Source organism: Sus scrofa, chromosome 10 (assembly GCF_000003025.6).
Source record: "Sus scrofa isolate TJ Tabasco breed Duroc chromosome 10, Sscrofa11.1, whole genome shotgun sequence".
NCBI classification, from domain to species: domain Eukaryota; kingdom Metazoa; phylum Chordata; class Mammalia; order Artiodactyla; family Suidae; genus Sus; species Sus scrofa.
Window position 1 is genome coordinate 31,822,434 of NC_010452.4, and position 19,158 is coordinate 31,841,591.

Below are 19,158 nucleotides of genomic sequence, written 5' to 3' on the forward strand. Positions count from 1 at the left end.
GCAACTGTGGCTCAGATCCCTGGCCCGGGAACTCCATATACTGTTTGGTAGCCAAAAAAAGAAAGAAAAAAAATGTTAGGTGAATTGTAGGATGTTAGTGAATATAGTAGGGCCACATTGTAAATAAAAGAATCATTTTTTAAATGTCTCTGCCTTTTTATTTGCAGATGGATCCCTTACCCCCCACACTGACTGGACATTTTCCACAGAATGAGGCAGACACTCCTTGGACCCGTGCCCTAAAGGACCTACAAGCCAAGTGTGTGGCTTACTATGAAAGTATTAGGATCATCAAGGGTGGGGCTTCCAGAAGTGGCAGCTAGCAGCTGTCAACAACTTCCAAAGACACCACAGTGAATCCCTCAAGAAAATCACAGGTTTAGATTGAGACTCCCTTAGATGTCCCCAAGTCCTGTAGCAATTGGAAGGAAACCTCTGCTCCAGGAAGAGTCCAGAGAGGCTCCCGGAGAAGCAGAGCAGTGTTGGGACCAGAGGGCCCAGGAGGAGCCCAGGAGAAAGAGCCACGCACAGAACTGGACCTCCAGCTGTTGGCTGATGCCTTTTCCCCAAGACACAGAAGTTGCAACATGTTCTAAACTGAGCCCAGAAGTTGTTGTGCAGCCCTTCAGAAGAGCATGGGTCACAGAGTCCCATACCTACTCTGAGACTCCCTGGGTCTAACCTCTGTCAAGATTCCAAAGCTCTAGGAAGTGGAGCTCCCGTTGTGGCACAGTGGAAATGAATCCAACTAGTATCCAAGAGGATGAAGGTTTGATCCCTGGCCCTACTCAGTGGGTTAAGGATCCAGCATTGCAGTGAGCTGTGCTGGAGTTTGCATACATGGCTCAGATCTGGCGTTGTTGTGGCTGTGGTGTAGGCTGGCAGCTGTAGCTCTGATGCGACCCCCTAGCCTGGAAACTTCCATATGCTGTGGGTGTGGCCCTGAACCCCTCCCCCCCCCAGCAAAAAAAAAAAAAGAAAAAAGAAAGAAAAGCTCTAGAAAGTAAGAGAAGCACCCATCTGGTCCTCTGATTCCCCACCCCTGCTCAGAGAAAACCAGTCCTGCACTTACGCAGACATGCACAGCTGCTCTTCAAGCCTCCAGAATAACTTCTCAGAAACAGGCTTGTTTTCTGAATTTCCCAGTTCCTTCCTGAAGGAAGGTTTCCCCAGCAGTCACTCCTGCAAGTGGCAAGAAACCACAGTTGGGAATGAGGGGGGAGGCTCTCGCTGCCAGGGGTCCTCCTTACAGTTGGCAGCTGGAAAATTCCGCTCAGTGGGGGTACAATGGAGCAGGAACCGGTCCTGTTCAGACCCCCAGCAAGGATGAGGTGTTTCTTGAGAGGCTGGGAGCTCAGCTGCAACTCAGGCGTCCTTGTGAAGAAAGTAATGTTTTAAAGGAAACTGGGCAGAGCCCACCTGGCAATCTTTACTTCTGGACCTCCTTGACAACAGACAACTCAGAGGAGCCTGGGAAAAGTAAAGGGACACTGAGAAGGGATGTTCCAGGCAAGACGTATAGAAGGTTTTCGGGAATTGCCTTGTCTCTCGCAAGAGACGGTATGCTGGTTCAAAAACCACAGTGCTCTGTGGTGTTTCCCCCAACCCCCGGAAGGTGTTTCCCTGTCACCCCTGGAGCTGACATCAGAGAGCAGGGGAGCTGTGGGGACCCACCCAAGGGTGTCACAGCAGAATTCAAAGCTGGCAGCTCCTGAGGGGAAGACCCCCGTCCAGATACTGCTTGAGAGTCAAAGTATGCTCTCCTCTGACAGCCCCAGTGAGAGGAGAGTGGAATCAGACAATGTGGGGTTCACTCTAGTGTCCCCTCAAACTGATATGCAGCATAAAAATGAATGAGAACATGCCATCATGAAATGCTGTGGATAGGCTATATCACAGGGAGAATGCCAGAGCCTGGCTCAACGGAAGTGTGGAGAGTTCTCCTAAAAGCAGCCAGTCTCTGATGACTTAGAAGCCGTTTGACCTGATATGTCCCCAAAGTTGTGTGGCTCCTCCATTGAGTGTGTCAGAGGGCCCCTTGGAGAACGCTGTGTTTCACATACATTCAGACACCACTGTGTTCCATGGACCCACTGCAGAGTCCTGTGGTATGCACTGCAGCTCTTGATTTAACCAACTGCCACCACCTGGGATGGACAGATCGGTACAGACACCCTGAGGGTCCTCGGGCACACAACGCATGAGTAGAAGGAAAAGATAACACCTTCAAGTCACCCCATTTCCAGAGAGATTTCCAAAACCAGTTTCAGGGATCCTTCCCATGCCAGGCTGTTGGTGGCAGCCTCTCCTGGAGTGATGAGCCACAATGTAAATCAGAGCCAGGGGCCAGTGTACTGGAGATGTATTTCTCCTATCTACTTGTGCTGAACAAGATTGGGGTCTCTCTTCAGAAGAGGGGAACTCCTCTTTTCTTTTCCAGGGTCCAAGTCAGAGTTGGTAATCACACCTCCAGAAGGGAGAGGCAAGTCTAGAGGTGCCAGCCTGGCCAGGGAGACCGGGAAGTGGAGAGATGGGCATGAGAGCCGTGCAGCTGTGGAAAGTGAGGGCAGCACCCATCCCCAAGGATGAGGCTACATGCAAGAGGCATCTCCGAAAGAGACCAGCTTCTGTACACCTCAAGACAATTATGGTATGAAACCAAATCTGGGGGCAAAAGTCTCATGAGTAGCAAATTTGTTGGCCCTTGTGTAACATGTCACGTGGCTCTTGGGGATGAGATACAAGCCGCTTCTTCACATATTACCTCTCAGTTTCATTTTTGATGAATATAAAATGGGCATTGTCTCAGTCCCTTTGAGCTGCTCTAGCAAAAATACCATCCACCAGATGGCTTAAATAACTAATATGTATTCTTCATGGTTCTAGAAACCAGCAGATCCAGGGTCTAGTGAGGTCCCGCTCCCTGGTTCCTAGATGACTGTCTTCTTGCTGTAGCCTCATATGGCAGCACAGAGGGGAAGCAGGTTCTCTTGTGACTTTTTATGAGGGCGCTAATCCCATTCATGCGGGCCCTACCCTCATGAGCTCATCGAATTCTAATTCCCTCTCAAGGCCCCACCTCCTAATGCCGTCACACTGGATAGTAGGGTTGTCATATGTGATGCGAAATACTATGCAAACGTGAGGTTTCTTTGTGGCAGAACAAAGGCCATTAGCTAATTAAAAGTTATTTTAGAAAATAGTTAATTTGGACGGTAAATGCTATAGCATTCTTTTGGTTGAATAGCTGTCTCTCTCAGGTGTCTGCTTTTTTTCATGAGCATGATGATTCTATTCATTTTTCTGTGTAGTAGCTTGTATGGGAATAAGCATTTTATGCCTTTCATCTAAGATACATTTTAACAACCAAGCATTAGAAAATAGAATCTGCCTCTCCATTTGAGTAGACAGAGAATGATTAAAGCATTTTTATTTCATGGAATACTCTCAGATTAGGAATTTAAAACACTTTACTAGATCTCTATGCAAAAAAAAAAATTCTTATTTGAGTTCATTCTCTTTCCTTGTTTTTGGAATTGGGTTGCATGATTTGTTATAAACAATAGTAAAATGTAACATTCCCAAGTTATTTTGAGATAACAGCTGAAGATACATCTGCAAAATGACATCTATAAAATCTATGTTAAAGAAGACATTTGTAACTTTGTATTTTATACTTCCAGGGAAGTTATGTTCTGCTACCCCCAAAATGACATCTGGAATGACCAGCTGTGGGGGATACTGGGAAACGTCTAGTACTGCGTGTTTGTGTTCGTCTCATACACATGGAGATGTGAAGCCAAGGTTTGACCATTTTGTCACCTACTAACCCTTTAAATAGCTAAGCATTATCATTGGCCGTCTTCTGAGAAATTAGTTAACATTCTGGTTTATACAATGTGGTAAAAATCAATTATGTTTCTGCAATGTGTGTGATACTGTGCAGGCTGCTGTAGTGGACACAGGAGGGAAGAAGAGACAGGTACTCCAGAGTATGGAGTTATAAGAGAAGCATGGACAGTATTAGGGGAGCAAAAGGAGAAGTTATTGTACCATTGGTACCAGGAGAGGCCTTATTTCACAGGTGGTAAGAAAGGAAGCTTTAAAGGATAGATAGTAGTTTAACAGGTAAGAAAAGAAATACGCCCCCCCCCCAAAAAAAAAACCAAGAAAACACTGGGAACTATATCTAGTCATTAAGATGGAGCACGATGGAGGATAATGTGATAAAAAGAATGTATTTTTAAAAAGAAATACAAGGTAATGGAAGTAGCATGAGTGCAGTCACAGAGGTAAAATGCTTAGATTTTATTGAAGGAGTAATGAGTTGCCCGTGTCAGGATTATTAGGATTATTTTGATTGCAAGGAATAGAACATCTTTCTTTTTTAAACACAACTTTCTTTTCACTGGTTAAAATTTTTCTGATGCTAATGTGAGAGGATTCAGAAATGCATTGTGCTGGCAGGTCACTGATGGATGTGATGTCACTCCCTGCCGTTCTTGTGCTTCCGTCCTTCCCAAATCTGTATTCCCCCAGAATCTGAATGGGCCTCAGCAACACTGAATAGGACAGTCCCATTCTGGCCTCTAGTGGATGATGCTAGTTCTGCACGTAGGCTGCAGGCTGGCTGCCTTAATCAGAGTCCCACTGCATACAGACAGACCCAGGCAATGTGTGCAACTCAGTAGCTGCAGGCACATGTCCCCTGTTGCGCATATGTAGATTTCTGAAGTAGATCCCTAACAGGAAAGTAAGAGCAGCTTCTGACTTTGTCATAACTCTTTTCAGAGGTCAGGGGCTTTATTATTATTATCGTTATCATTATTATTATCTTTGATTCATCAGATGACTTCAAAATCTCTGGAGGAAAAATGATAACTTCTCAGCATCTACTGTCCAGATAGGTAACACATCTTGTTTCCTGACCTAACATTCTACTAGGATTTAGAAGAGCATTGTATCTTTTTTCTTGTGGAAAGTCTTGGAAATACTTGGGCAATTAACAGTAATTTGAGATGAAAGCCACTCCAATGCTTAGAACAGCATTTGACGTTTGTGACATTTGGTAGAGTTATTTGTATGCAGAGGTGGCCTTTGTGGCAATACTCTTTGTTTCTTTCATTGTCTAAATACCTAAAGTTTTCATTTATTTCTGCAGTAAAATATTTTTTTCTGTGTTTATCCCTTTCCCCATCTATTTCTAACTTAATGGGAACAGGAGTTCCCATTGTGGTTCAGCAGGTTATAAATCCAGCCAATGTCCATGAGGATGTGGGTTCGATCCCTGGCCCTGATCAGTGGGTTAAGGATCCAGCATTGCCATGAGCTGTGGTGTAGGCTGCAGACACAGCTCTGGATCTGGCGTTGCTGTGACTGTGGTGTAGGCTGGCAGCTACAGCTCCAATTCAGCCTCTAGCCCTGGAACTTCCACATGCCTTGGGTGCAGCCCTAAAAAAATAAAATAAAATAGGAGTTCCCATTGTGGCTCAGTGGTTAACGAACCCGACTAGGACCATGATGATGTGGGTTCAATCCCTGGCTTTGCTCAGTGGTTAAAGATCTGGCATTGCCTTGAGCTGCGGTGTAGGTCACAGACGCGGCTTAGATCTGGCGTTGCTATAGCTGTTGGTGTAGGCTGGCACCTGCAGCTCCAATTCAACCCCTAGCCTGGGAACTTCTATATGTTGAAGGTGTGACCCTAAAAAGCAAAAATAAAATAAAATAAAGTAAAATAAAATAGAAGTTGTATGGGAACAGAAAGCTACTCCTTTCACCTTTGTTCATTCTTTGCAGCTCTGTTTTCTCCATCCCTACTTGCTTGGAGCAGCAGTGCCCTGAGCATGTTGTGAAATGTACACATCTGAATGACCCGAAAAGAGGAAACCTTGCTTAATTTTCCAGGCCCATTAAACCAGCTCATTCTGCCTGAGACACCGGGCTGAGGTGAATGGCAGGCAGTAATTTTAGGGAGGAACCTGAGATCCAGTCGTTGGCTTCCTTACCTTTGTGTAATGCTGCAGTAGTCATTCCAATGGGTTAACACAATGGGGCTGCTCTCTGGGGTCTGCCACCAGGGAGGCTGACCTGGGGGTCCTTCGATGTGTAAGAACCTGCAGAGAATGGAAGTGAAAGGCAGTGAATTATGCATAAGGGAAGAGGTTTCCTTATGCACAATAAAAGGGGCAGAACTATTGATGTTGCATTTTTTAGACAGTAGAGAGAAGGTGTAAAGCCTTCTGAGTTGTCTCTATCTAAACTTTGTTAGGTTGTCTGTGTCCTTTGAACATATGCGTAGTCACAGATTTCAGGTGGGTTCTTATTTCCAGGTATGTGTCTTTGGGCAATTTAGCAAAAACATTATTACTTGCAGAGTCCTAAAGTTGCATATTAAAGGAATGGTGAACTGTAGTTACTTAAATCTAGTAAATGAAATGGCCCAAGAAGTCCTTTTGCTCTGAGAGCATCTCTTAGACCAGAGAGAGGTTTGGTGAGCTGGGTGTGACTGCAGTGACAATGAGATATACATGTGAACTTCCAAAAGACAATTTTCTCTGATATACAAGAGTAAAGCGCTAGCACCACTGAGTAATTAAATTATTTCCCTGTGCTTTTATTACTATTATTTTTTGTCTCTTTAGGGCCACACCTGAAGCCTATGGAGGTTCCCAGGCTAGGGGTCAAATCGGAGCTGTAGCTGCTGGCCTACACCACAGCCACAGCAACACCAGATCCAAGCCACGTCTGCGACCTACACCACAGCTCACGGCAACGCTGGATCCTTAACCCACTGATCAAAGCCAGGGGTCAAACCTGCGTCCTCATGGATGCTAGTCACATTCGTTTCCGCTGAGCCACAATGGGAACTCCCTCTGTGCTTTTATTGCTGTAGATCTCAAAACATTTCAAGACCAAGTTCAGCTGAAGCAGAGGAGAGAAGCTCTGCTGGGACTTAACCTCAACGCTTGTGCTGTCGGTAGGTGGCAAAGCCATTAATGTGCCAAGTGGCCAGATCTGTCAGATGAACACAGATGAAGAGGGAAGACTTGCATGTCCCAGACCCAATTAAACATAAAAGCCAGAAGGAGCTGATAAGCAGGGGGGAAGGAAGGGAACCTAGATCCACACCACTCAAACAGCTAGCACGTCGGCATCATTTTCAGAGAAGCACTCATAAGATCTTTGATCTCGAGAATAATTTTTACAACTTTCCTCCAAAAGTGCCCTCTTAGAAAATCATCACGCGATGCCATCAGCATCACTTTTAAACTCTGTTCTCACTTCTCTTCCTCTTGCCACCACTCGAGGAGGAATATCGGGATCAATCCCAGCAGCTCTATGTGAAGACGGACCGGTATGCCCATCAGAATCTCAGCAAGGACTACTCTCGGCCTTGGTTTTTCTCTGATTCCTCTGGGCTGCATGTCATGAAAATGGAAAGCAACTCCTGAGACCAGTGACTGCCCCGTCCCTCAGGAGAACACAGTCTTTCAGACCTAGAGTAGGTCCACTTTGTTCAGCGTTTCAGTGGCCAGACACCACAGAAGACCAGCTCTGTGATGGGAAGCTGTATAGGGAACCATCCATTCTCCATTACAGGAGCTGCCCTAGAGAATTTTCATCAATCCAAGAGCCGTGTAAAGCCAGTTGATCCGACAGGGTGGATTGCCATGTCTGCCATTAGCTGCTTGCCCTCTGAGTTACTATAAAGACTGATTTGCATATATTACTACGTGAAGGAAACTCCCACTAGGATGTTGGCAATTCAGGGAGGCAATAATGAACGCTTCCTTCTTCCCTTCCCAATTATGGGGCAACAGGAGTCAGATAGAGGGAAATTAAAATATTATATTGGATTATGTGGCAGTACTACTATGATTATAGGTTCAAGTTGGCCCCAGACTCACAAGACATGATAGGTTTTGATCTCATGTTACATTCAGGGGGGCTTTATAGGAAGATATAAAACATGGTGTGTGGTAGCTACAGCATCTTCATGTTATCAGGATGCTGGGCAGCAAGCCAGGGACCAGCTCTTTTTGCCCTGTCTCCTAAGTGGTGTGCAGGGCTGCCAAGGACATGAATGAGAGTTGAGCTTGAAGAAGCCGTAACTCCTCTTCCCCATTAATGGCTCATGGCATTCTAGACATGCAGGCCCCAAGCCTATGCCAACCCACATCTCCCAACCATCCACATCTCCCCAGCCCTAGCACAGAGCCACCCAGTGGCATGGGAGAGACACTCCCCCCCCCCCCCATTTATCTTTACTCAGCTCTTGTAATACAGTTCTGAGGGGGGCATTTGTGGGCCTGACCTCAGCACTTCTCTGACCATCACTAACTATATGTCTCCAATCAGTGCCTGATCCTCTCTACCCAACCTGCTCCTCCACAGCCTTCCCACCTTGGTCAAGTCTGACCTACCTGCCAGTGGTGCAGACCGGGCACCTTGGAGGAATCCGCAGCTCCTTTTTTCATCCATGTACCACACCTACTGCCACCACCCTGCCCAGGCCTCCATCGTTCCTGGCCTGGGTGATTCCAAGAGCCACCCAGCTGGTCTTCCGCTTTGTCCCTTTGCCTCCCGTGGCTCCCCATCAACGGGTGATTTTAAGCAAGGTAGGCAGCCTGAGCCCTCAAAAAAGAGAAAAGAGAAGAAATACATTCTTCCTCTGCTCAAGGCCATCGGAGGACCTCTTGCTTTCTAGTCCCATTCATTCATAAAAGGGAGCTGGACTCCTTGGAGAAATGGCTGATTCTAAGACTGGGGCAGGGAGCAGAAAAGATGAGCCAGAAGGGAGTTCCCGTTGTGGCTCAGTGGGTTAAGAACCCGAATAGTATCCATGAGGATGTGGGTTTGATCTCTGGCCTCACTCAGGGGTTAAAGATCTGGTGTTGCCATGAGCTGTAGCATAGACCAGCAACTGCAACTCCAATTGGACCCTTGGCCTAGGACCATCCACGTGCTGCAGGTGCAGCTCTAAAAAGAAAAAAAAAAAAAAGTAAGATAAAGGCTGAGAAGCTAATAATACAGTGTTTTTCACACTATTTTAAAGAATGTATTTTCCAGGGGGCTTATATTGTTCCTATAGTTCAGATGCAAATATTTCATGTAGCAGGGACAACAGATTATAAGTACAGGTCTATTTACAACTGCCCTGGCTTCTTGGATCCTAGAAATTTGTGTTAATGATGAGAATATCATGGAGAAAGTGTTGCAGAATTGGAGAAGCTAAATAAGCCACAGAGATTTTTTTTTTACCAGAAAGGAATAAAACTAGGAAAAGGAGGAGATAATGAATTCATAAAGGTGGGGGATGGGAATGAACAGGATGCGGAGGACTTTTGGGGGAAACTTAGAGAAAGAGGTACAGTACAGTGGGTCTCCTCCAGAGTTTGAGGAAGTTTGAAAGGGAAAAAAACAGGGAAGCAGGAATCTAAGACATTTAATGCAAATTGGGTCCCTTTGATATTGTTAGAAAGACTCCGGTAAATATTTGAATTGCTGCTTAAATTATTTTTGAGGGCTACATTGATGTTTCTTGGAATGAGACACACAGGGACAGGCTCTAGAGAGACATACTACATTTTGTTACATTGACCTATAGGATTCTAGATTGAGGGTGAGTGTCTCGGATTTATTCAAGAATTGAGACAAAAGCCTAGTTTCTCATATCTGCCTTATCCATGAAATGGGTAAGATTATAGAGTGGGCAACAGTATAAGACATGGAATCTGATCCTTCTTAGAGTTCTGCTGAAAACCAGAAGGGCACTGGGCTGAAATTGGGATTACAAGTTTCTAAACAATACATGGTTTGGGAATAGATGTTCCAGATGGAGACTCAGTCCTGTGGGACATTTTGAGAGATCTCCCAGGGAGTCTAAAATGTATCCTGATAAAATATCATTTGGGAGTTAGGTTTGTATCCAACCTCGTTTGTAACTCAGTTTCTCAAGAGACACCTTGACCAGTTGCGGTGCTAGCCGCTGAGGCAAATACCCTCTAATGTGGCCTGGGCCATGGCTCAAGGATTGCAGTCAAACAGAGGCCCACAGAACTGTCGCCAGGGATTCTCCCTCAGCCACCAGTGGTATTTGTGAACCACTCCATGCCAGAGACCAGAAAGAAGACCCGTGCTGTGGTTACCCAGTGCCAATGTGACCCTGCGTGGTAGTGAACCCAGAGGGGTTAAAACATCTGCTGTTGGGTTTCTCTGTTGATGTTTTCCATTTTGGTTTCCCACCTTTGGAATGGGGGCTCTGTGTTGCACATTGATGAGCTCAACTGAAGTAGGTAGAAGGAAAGAAAAGAGATAGTTGGTCTCTGTGCAGTATATGTGCTGTGTGCAAATGCAGTTTCTTTTATTTTGAAGATGGGTGACCTTTCCTCTCTGTGCTAACGTTTTGGTTACCCATTGTCACTTGTCCCACTCCAGGAGCACAAAGAGATGCTGGTTTCTCACAGTAGCTGCTATTGCCTGAGACACAATAATGGCAATAATAATGATAATTACAATCATATATTGAGTACTTCCTAGTGCCATGCATTATGCTGTTTCATGTACTTTATCTCATTGATTTCTTCCAATAATAATACACTCAGAACTTTCTCCATTCCCATCTTTCAGGTGAAGAAAGTCTGTCTTAGGTTAAATAATGTGCCAACACTCTCATTGGTAGTAGGCAGCAAAGCCTGTTGTTGAACTCCAGTATTGCTGTTCATAGATGAAAAGCAAAGTATTGGGTAGCTGTGGAAGGAAGGAGTAATCCAGGAGGAAATAGCATTTCTTCCAAATGTTGAAGAATAAGTCTTTTTTGAAAGGTGGCAAAATGGGAGTTAGAAGAAGGTCATTCTGAAGAAACTGAATAGCAGAAGAAAGCAAGAGCCATTGCATCAGTTAGGGATTTCTTTTGGCTACTGGTTTCAGAGACATGAAGTAACAGTGGCTTAAACTAGAAAGAGTTTTATTTTTTTTCTCACATGACAAAAAAATCTATAGATAAGTCACCTGGGACTGATTTAATTGCTCAGTGACATTATTGAAAAGCCAGGTTCTTTCTGCTATCCCTAGGTCACAAGGTTTCTAGAGTCAAGGTTACTTCATGGCCACAAGATGGCTGCTGGAGCACCAACCATTGCCACTAGATTCAACAGGGTGGGATTGCTGTCTGGAGGTGGGGGATTGGGTGTCCATAGGGACTAACCTGACAGGCAGGGAGAGTCTCTGGCTTTTCATTGGCTGAGTCCTTGCCAGGAAAGAAGAGGAGTCATCTTCCTATTGGGCTCTGCTATCCTGGCAGGGTATGAGAGCACCCCCTTCTGATCTCTCAGCTATTCAATGGAGATTTCTCTTGATGGTTTTTCACATTTGGTGGCTCTAGTAACTTTCCCATACTTGTTTTTTTCTTTACATTATTTTTTGTTCTATAATTATTTTTATAATTGAAGATAATATTTAAAATTATACACTAGGCTATCTTCAGGCCCTTATACTCTGCCTAAATTTGTTTGGGGACTCAGGCTTTGTAAAAAGCAGTGGCCTTTAAACTGGAACATGAGTCCTAGTCGCCTTGTCAGATGACTGCCTTCCCCCAAAGTTTGTGATTCCGTTGGTCTCATGGGGCTTCAGACTGTACATTTTTAACACATTCCCAGGAGATGTTGCTGCTGCTGGTCCAGGAACTACGTTTTGAGTGCTGCTGTCAGAAAGAAAACAAGCAAACAATAAAACAACCATTGTTCTTTGTTTGTTTTTAATTCTTATTGTGTACCTGGCACTGAACTAGGTATTGTGTGATTCTTGTCCTGAGGGAATTTTCTGACTGCAGAGATGAGACATACATATAAATCAGGGAAAACGATGGTGATAGTCAAGTGTTGATGACAGATGGGGCAGTTCAATATGAATTTGGGTCTTTAAGAAGGAACACAGGGTGATGGGGGCATGAGCTGGTTTTTGAAGTGAGGCCGGGGTTTGAATGGAGGCAAAAGGAGGGTGGGGAGGGCCTTGTGCTTAGAGGACCAGCCTGGGCAAAGGGCCAGTGTTGGGGAAAAAAAAAAATCCATAAATCCACAGCCTGCTGCATCACGCAGAACACAGAACTTCTAACTCTGGGGAGCAGCATGCCCTCCTTGGCCACAGAGAATTTAATACTACGGAGAAGTTGGCCCCCCAAGTCTGTACCAGCTTCCAATCTCATCTTCCTGCTGCTTTCCTTTTGATCAGATTCCTCATCATTCCTTGACAGCTTTCTCTACTTCTCAAGACCTTTTCTGACTGCTTTGCCCTGATGGCTCCTTCACCTGACCTACACTTTGCTCCTTTCTCCACGATCTCCTACACGGCACACACAGGTCACTCGCTGCCAAGAACTTCATGAAAACACTGGTTCCCCTGGAACCCTTCTCGAGTGATTAGTGAATAGCTTCCGTTGATGGATATCATTCCTCCCTCCCCCATTTCCTTGTGTCCATGTTGGACTCATCGTCTGTCCTCGTTGTGTCCTGCTCGTCCCCTGTGACAAGCCCCGTTCTCAAAGTGTGGTCCAGAAGCCAGCAGTATCAGTTAGCCTTCTCTGGGGATTTGCTGGAAATGCAGATACACTGCTGACCCTGCCCAAGACCTGAATGGAAACTCAGGGTGGGGGATTGGCTCCCCCAAAGCTGAGGCTTCACAAGCCCTCCAGGTGATTCTGATAAATGGAGGAGAAAGCTAATTCTTGGCACGTGGCCTGTCTCCCTTCCAGAGAGCTGCCTCCTCCCAGAAGAAATCCCTGTGTTCTAACTACTAATAGTCTATTTTAAGAATTGAGATTTTGCATTTCTTTTTTTAAAATGTTTTTATTAAAGTATAGTTGATTTACAATGTTGTGTCAATTTCTGCTGTATAGCAGAGTGACCCAGTCATACACATTCTTTTTCTCATATAATCTTCCACAAATGTTTGAATATTGTTCCCTGTGCTATACAGTAGGACCTCTTTGCATTTTTTATGAGACTTTTTTTTTTCTTTTTTGCTTTTTAGGGCCACACCTGTGGCGTATGGAGATTCCCAGGCTAGGGGTCCAATTGGAGATACAGCTGCCAGCCTACACCACAGCCACAGCAACACAGGATCTAAACCACTGCAACCTAAACCACAGCTCATGGCAATACCAGATCCTTAACCCACTGAGCGAGGCCAGGGATCGAACCCGCAACCTCATGGTTCCTAGTTGGATTCGTTTCCACTGCACCACAGCAGGAACTCCAATTATGAGACATTTTTAATTTCCCTCAATGATTTGCTTTAAAAACAAAATGAAGATGTTTTCTTCATAAGTTTAACATTTCACTGACTTCATTATATAATACAGATGCCCTGACCACTTTTTTAAACGATTGTCATTCAGCCATAGTGCTGTAACAAATTGGATAATAACAGTGATTCAATAGAAGTCAAGTGTTCAAGGATTTGCAGTGTGTTGCTATTGTCCAGTGAAATTGTAACCGCTTGGCCATGTATGTAGAGTATGTAAGAATGCTTTTTCTACACAAACACCAAAGTGTTTATATACATAATTCAATGAGTTTTACCAGTTATAGTCATTGACGGTATCATCACAATCAAGGTATAGAACACGTCTCTTACCTTCTAAACTTTCTTCGTATGTGCTTGCAGTCTACCCCTCTCTGCACACGGGGTCTCAGGCAACTTTTTATTACTGTGGATACATTAGCATTCTGTAAAACTAGAACCATAGCCAGTGTACTCTTTCATCTGGCTTCTTGAACTCAGCATGATGACTTTGCAATCCATCCCTCTTGTTGCGTATAGCAGTTATTCATTCCTTTTCATTGCTGAGTCATATTACATAGAATGGAGCTACCGCATTTTGTTGATCCACTCATTGGTGAACATTTTGAATTTTCTACTAGGGTAGATAATGTTGCAATGTTGCAGGTACAAGCCTTTGTGTGGACATATGTTTTCATTTATCTTAGGCAAGTGCCTGGTGAATGCTGGGTCATACACTATATGGAAAAATGTTAACATTTAAAAAAGAAACTGTCAAATCATTTTCAAAACAGTGGCATGATTTTATGTTTCCACCATCATGCGTAAGACTTCCAGCTGTTCTATGCTTGGTGTCGTCAAACTTCTTATGTTGGGTCATCCTGATGTGTGTGTTGTAATAGTTCATTGTGTATTTAATGTGTGTTTCTCCAATGGCTAGTGATACTCAACAACGTTTTACCTGCTTATTGGCCTTTTACATATCTTATTTTATAAATTGTTCAAATAGCTCACTCCTTTTTTTTTCCTTTGAGCTGTTTTTCTTATTAAATTGTACGAGTTCCTTCTGTATGCTGGATATCTATCTTTCATACACATATTGCAAGTACTTTCTCCCACTCCGTGGCTTGTCTTTTTGTCTTCTTAAAGGTGTATTTTAAACATCAAACCCTTTTTCATTTTGATAAAATCCATCTTAATTTTTTTCTGTACTATGTGCTTTTAAATCCTATCTAAAAAACCACTGCCTACCACTCAGTCACACACACACAAAATTATCTTCTATGTTTTCTTATAGGATTTTTATAGCTTCAGATTTGGGGGGGGCACCCCACGAGGCATATGGAGATCGGGTTCAGGGATCAGATCCAGGCTGCAGTTGCAACCTAAGCTGCAGCTCTGGCAACGCTGTATTCTTAACCCACTGTGCCAGGTCAGGTGTCCAACATGCGTCTCAGCATTCCCAAGACCTCAGCAATCCCATTGCACCACAGCGGGAACTCCTACAGTTTCAGATTTTACATTTAGGTTGTTTTTTAATTTTGAGTTCATTTTTGAGTGATGCTCATTTCATTTCCTTAAGGATAACCAGTTCTTCCAGTGCCATTTATTGAAAACACTGTTATTACCTTTATCAAAAATCAACTGACCATGTGAGTGTGGGTCTGTTTCTATATTCTCATTCTGTTTTATTAAGCTATATATTTATTCTTTTGCTAATACTGTACTATCTTCCAACTCATGAACATTGTCTATTTCCTACATTTATTTAACTTTTTAAAATATTTCTCAGCTATGTTTTAGACATTGTATTATAGAGGTTTCCATATCTTTTATTTGTTTGTTTGTTTGTTTTGTCTTTTTAGGGCCATACCCACAGCATGTGGAAGTTCCCAGGCTTCCACATGCTGCATCTGCCAGCCTATACCACAGCCACAGCAACACCAGATCCGAGCTGTGTCTGCGACCTAGACCACAGCTCACGGCAACACGTATCCTTAATCCACTGAGCAAGGCCAGGGATTGAACCCACATCCTCATGGATCCTAGCCATGTTCATTACCACTGAGCCACTATGGCAACTCCGAGGTCTACATATCTTTTATTAAATGTATTCCTAAATATGTTATGGGTTTTGATGCTACTGGAAATAAAATTGTTTTTATAAATTTTATTTTTCTAATATTTACTATTAGTAAAAAATACACAATTGTTTTTCTGTAACAACATTGTATCATGTTACCTTTCTCAGTTCACTTTTAGATATATATATGAAATATTTGTTTTTGGGGGGGTTCCTGTTGGAGCTCATGAGTAAAGAATCCGGCTAGTTTCCATGAGGATGTGGGTTCAATCCCTGGCCTTGCTCAGTGGGTTAAGGATCTGGCTTTGCTGTGAGCTGTGGTGTAGAACAGACATGGTTCGGATCCTCCTTTGCTGTGGCTGTGGTGTAGGCCAGCAGCTGCAACTCCAATTCAACCCCTAGCCTGGGAACTTACATATGCCACAGGTGCAGCCTTAAAAAAAAAAAAATTAAACATCTTGTTTTCAGATTTCTGAGAATATAAATAATGATGTTACCTGAATATAGAGACAGTTTTACATCTTCCTTTCTGGTATTTTTGCCTGTATCTTTTTGCCTTGATGCAATGCATAGTACCTTCAGGACAATATTGAACAGAAATGGTGAAAGCATGTATTCTTGCCTTTTCCCCAAGCTTAATATTTTACCGTAAAGTGTGATGTTAGTTGTTGGTTTTTGATAGATGACATTTATCTGACTGAGGAAGTCTTCTTCCACTCCTAGTTTACCGAGGAGAGTTTTATTGTGAATTAATACTGCATTTTATCACATCCTTTCTATGCTTCTAGCGAAATGATATAATTTTCTCCTCTATTCTGTTAATGATGAATTACATAGATTGATTTTGGAATATTAAACCAATTCTTCTTTGGAAGATTAAACTTCAGCAAATCATGGTATATTATCCTGTCCCTTGACTTCTGTTTTTTTTTTTTAATTTAATATGGTTGACCTGCAATATTATGTTTGTTGAGATGTGCTACATAGTGATTTGCGTAGATTATAAAATGATCGCAATAACTCTAATAACCATCTGCCCCAATATAAAGTTATTACAGTATTACTGACCATATTCCTTATGCTGTGTAGTACAGCCCTGTGGCTTATTTATTTTATAATGGAGGGTTCATACCTCTTAATCCCCTTCATTGTTTCACTCACCCCCTCACCCTGACCCTTGAGTTCTTAATATTTTTTCTTCCTATCTTTCAGTTTGAGAATTTGTTTCTTTATCACATCTGCTATATTTTAGAGTTTCCAGATTCATTCCAAAATTTTATCTTCTGGAACATGGTGACCACACTTGTCTTATAGCCTTGTCTGATAATTTGTAGCTTTTGGGTTTCTTTACATTGTCTTGTATTTGTACAAGATTTTGTTAATGTTATCTCCTTCTAAACTTTATTTTCTTTGACTATATGTGGAATATTGTTTTTGAAAAATTATCTGTGAGAAAATTTGAAGCTGGTATTTTTATTGGATTCTGCTTGACCCCTGGTCTTCCTGCTAACCTGCTATCTACTTTACCCAATTTTTTTTTTCATTTTTGTAAATCTTTTAAATGTCCAGCTTAATCAGAGAGGACTGGGATTTCATATCTGTTTTTGAAATCAACTCGTTGTGATATGTTCTTTTTTAATTTTATTGTCATTAAAGTATAGTTAATTTACAGTGTTACTGAGGCAGAATCATAACTCAGGTAGTCAGTGTAGGAGCGTGGGCTTTGATGCATTATTTGATATGGCCATTGATTACCATTTGTGGCTTAACAGCTCCAGGAGTAACATCCTCACAGGCCTTGTTTACTATAGGGGGTGTACCTATGCCCAGATGGACATTAATCTCTAATCTCCTGTGACTTAGTTTACGGGACGAAAAGAACAAAGAACTGTGAGACTATAGGATATTTCCACCCCTAGGACCCTGTTGGACAAGTACTGATATAGGTAACTAAGCAAAGCCAATGGGAGAAGACCACATCTCTCTGGACCCCCACGTTGGTACCCACCCCCATCTTTAAAGGATAAAAATCCCTATAGGACAATAGAGAAAGGGGGGGCTCTTCTCCCCGCTCGCAGTAATCCTGGGAGCTATTTGCTTCTCTTCAATAAAGCTTTGCTTGCTTGCTGCCTGTGTGTTTGCGGAGTTCATTCCTTGACCACCGTGAACAAGAACGCGTATTCCAGTATCATCTTTCCGGTATCATTACGTTAGTTTCTGTTGTGCAGCATAGTCGTACATACATATACCTTCTTTTTATCATACCATCTTCCATCGTGTTCTGTCCCATGAGATTGGATATACTTCCCTGTGCTATACAGCAGGACCTCATTGCTTATCCATTCTGAGTGTAATAGTTGGCATGTACCAACCCTCAATTGCCGGTCCATTCCACACCCTCTCGCCTCCCCCTTGGCAAACACAAGTCTGTTCTCTATGCCTGTGAATCTGTTTCTGTTCTGTAGATAGGTTCATTTGTGCCATATTTTAGATTCCACATATAAGTGATAATAATATGGTATTTGTCTTTAGTGCTTGGGATTTTCTTGATCATTTGGAAGAGTCCAAGCCCCAATACTGGTTTACCTTCAGTTCACCCTTACCCCTGAATTCAGATTAAACCCATGAGTGGTTGCCTTGGGAATTTGTCCTATCCTGGTCCTTGCAAGACTAGGTTCTTCCTGGTGATTCCCTCTATCCCCAAGAGACTAAGAACATCTCTGCTTGACCTGTCAGCTGTCTTGGCTGCATAGGCATATGCTAAGGCATACGGAAGAAAGAGTTTCAACTGCTAGACTCACCACACTAGGTTATAGCTTTTCCAGCAGGTAGTTTCTCTCCATTTAGTTAGCTTTTTTAGCATTTTCAATTAGTTTTTTAAAAATACTTTTTTCTTAGCTTTTTTCAGTTGTCTTCAGTGGGAGATTTGGTTTGCATTACCCAAAGCAGGAACCTTAATGTTGCCCTCTTGATCCCTATAAAAATACCCCTAGGGGTAGATTGCATATCTGCTCCCCAGATCATGTACTTTGACCTGCTCTTTGGAGAGGAGGATTCTTTCCCAAACAATGTTCCCTGATCTCCTTGTCTATTTGCTTCCTCCTGTCTCTCCCTTGTAGGCATTTTTTTTTTATTCAGGTTTGAGTCATACACCAGCACATCCTGTCCTGCACACTCCAGGAAGTACAAACCAAGCTCCTTAGAAGTCTTCTTAAATCATCTCTCTCTAGACTTGAGAGGAGGGTCATAGTACACCAAACAGCTCTTTCTAAAGTAATTCTCTCAACTCCTGCTTTCTAGCCTCTTCACCTCCAACCTGTTGATCCCTCAAAGTAGGTGAATGACTAAGCGTTGCAAAACTGGTTCTCAGAAACTCCCTTGATAAACATTTAGAATCCGGGTAATTGGCACATATTGCCTTGGATGCTGAAGTTGAAATATAACATCCTATTATGTATTTTACAAATGTTTTTCCAGTTTGTCATTTGCCTTTTGATTTTCTGTGGTATTGTTTTGATGAACACTGTTAAATTTTAATGTAATGAATTTTTATGGTTTCTGACTGTGTTCTTTAGAAAAAAAAACATTTTATGCTTGCAAGGTTGTTTAAATATTTACCAGTATTTTCTTCTGCTACTTTTATGAATTCCTTTTCTACATTTAAATATTTAATCCATCTGGCATTTGGCAAGTGAGGGACTCTAACTTCTTTCCCCAAATGGTAAGTTACCCAAATCCCTGTATGTATTTTTTTTCTGGGTTCTTATATTCTATTCTGTTGGTCTGCCTGACCATAC

General features: G+C 42.8%; 1 long non-coding RNA gene across 1 annotated transcript; it reads left to right on the forward strand.

Annotated features, from left to right (window-relative positions):
- LOC110255672 lies at positions 959-8,837 on the forward strand. Its single transcript, XR_002336312.1, has 3 exons — positions 959-2,650; positions 3,684-3,804; positions 6,893-8,837. It is a non-coding gene; the product is annotated as an uncharacterized LOC110255672 (long non-coding RNA).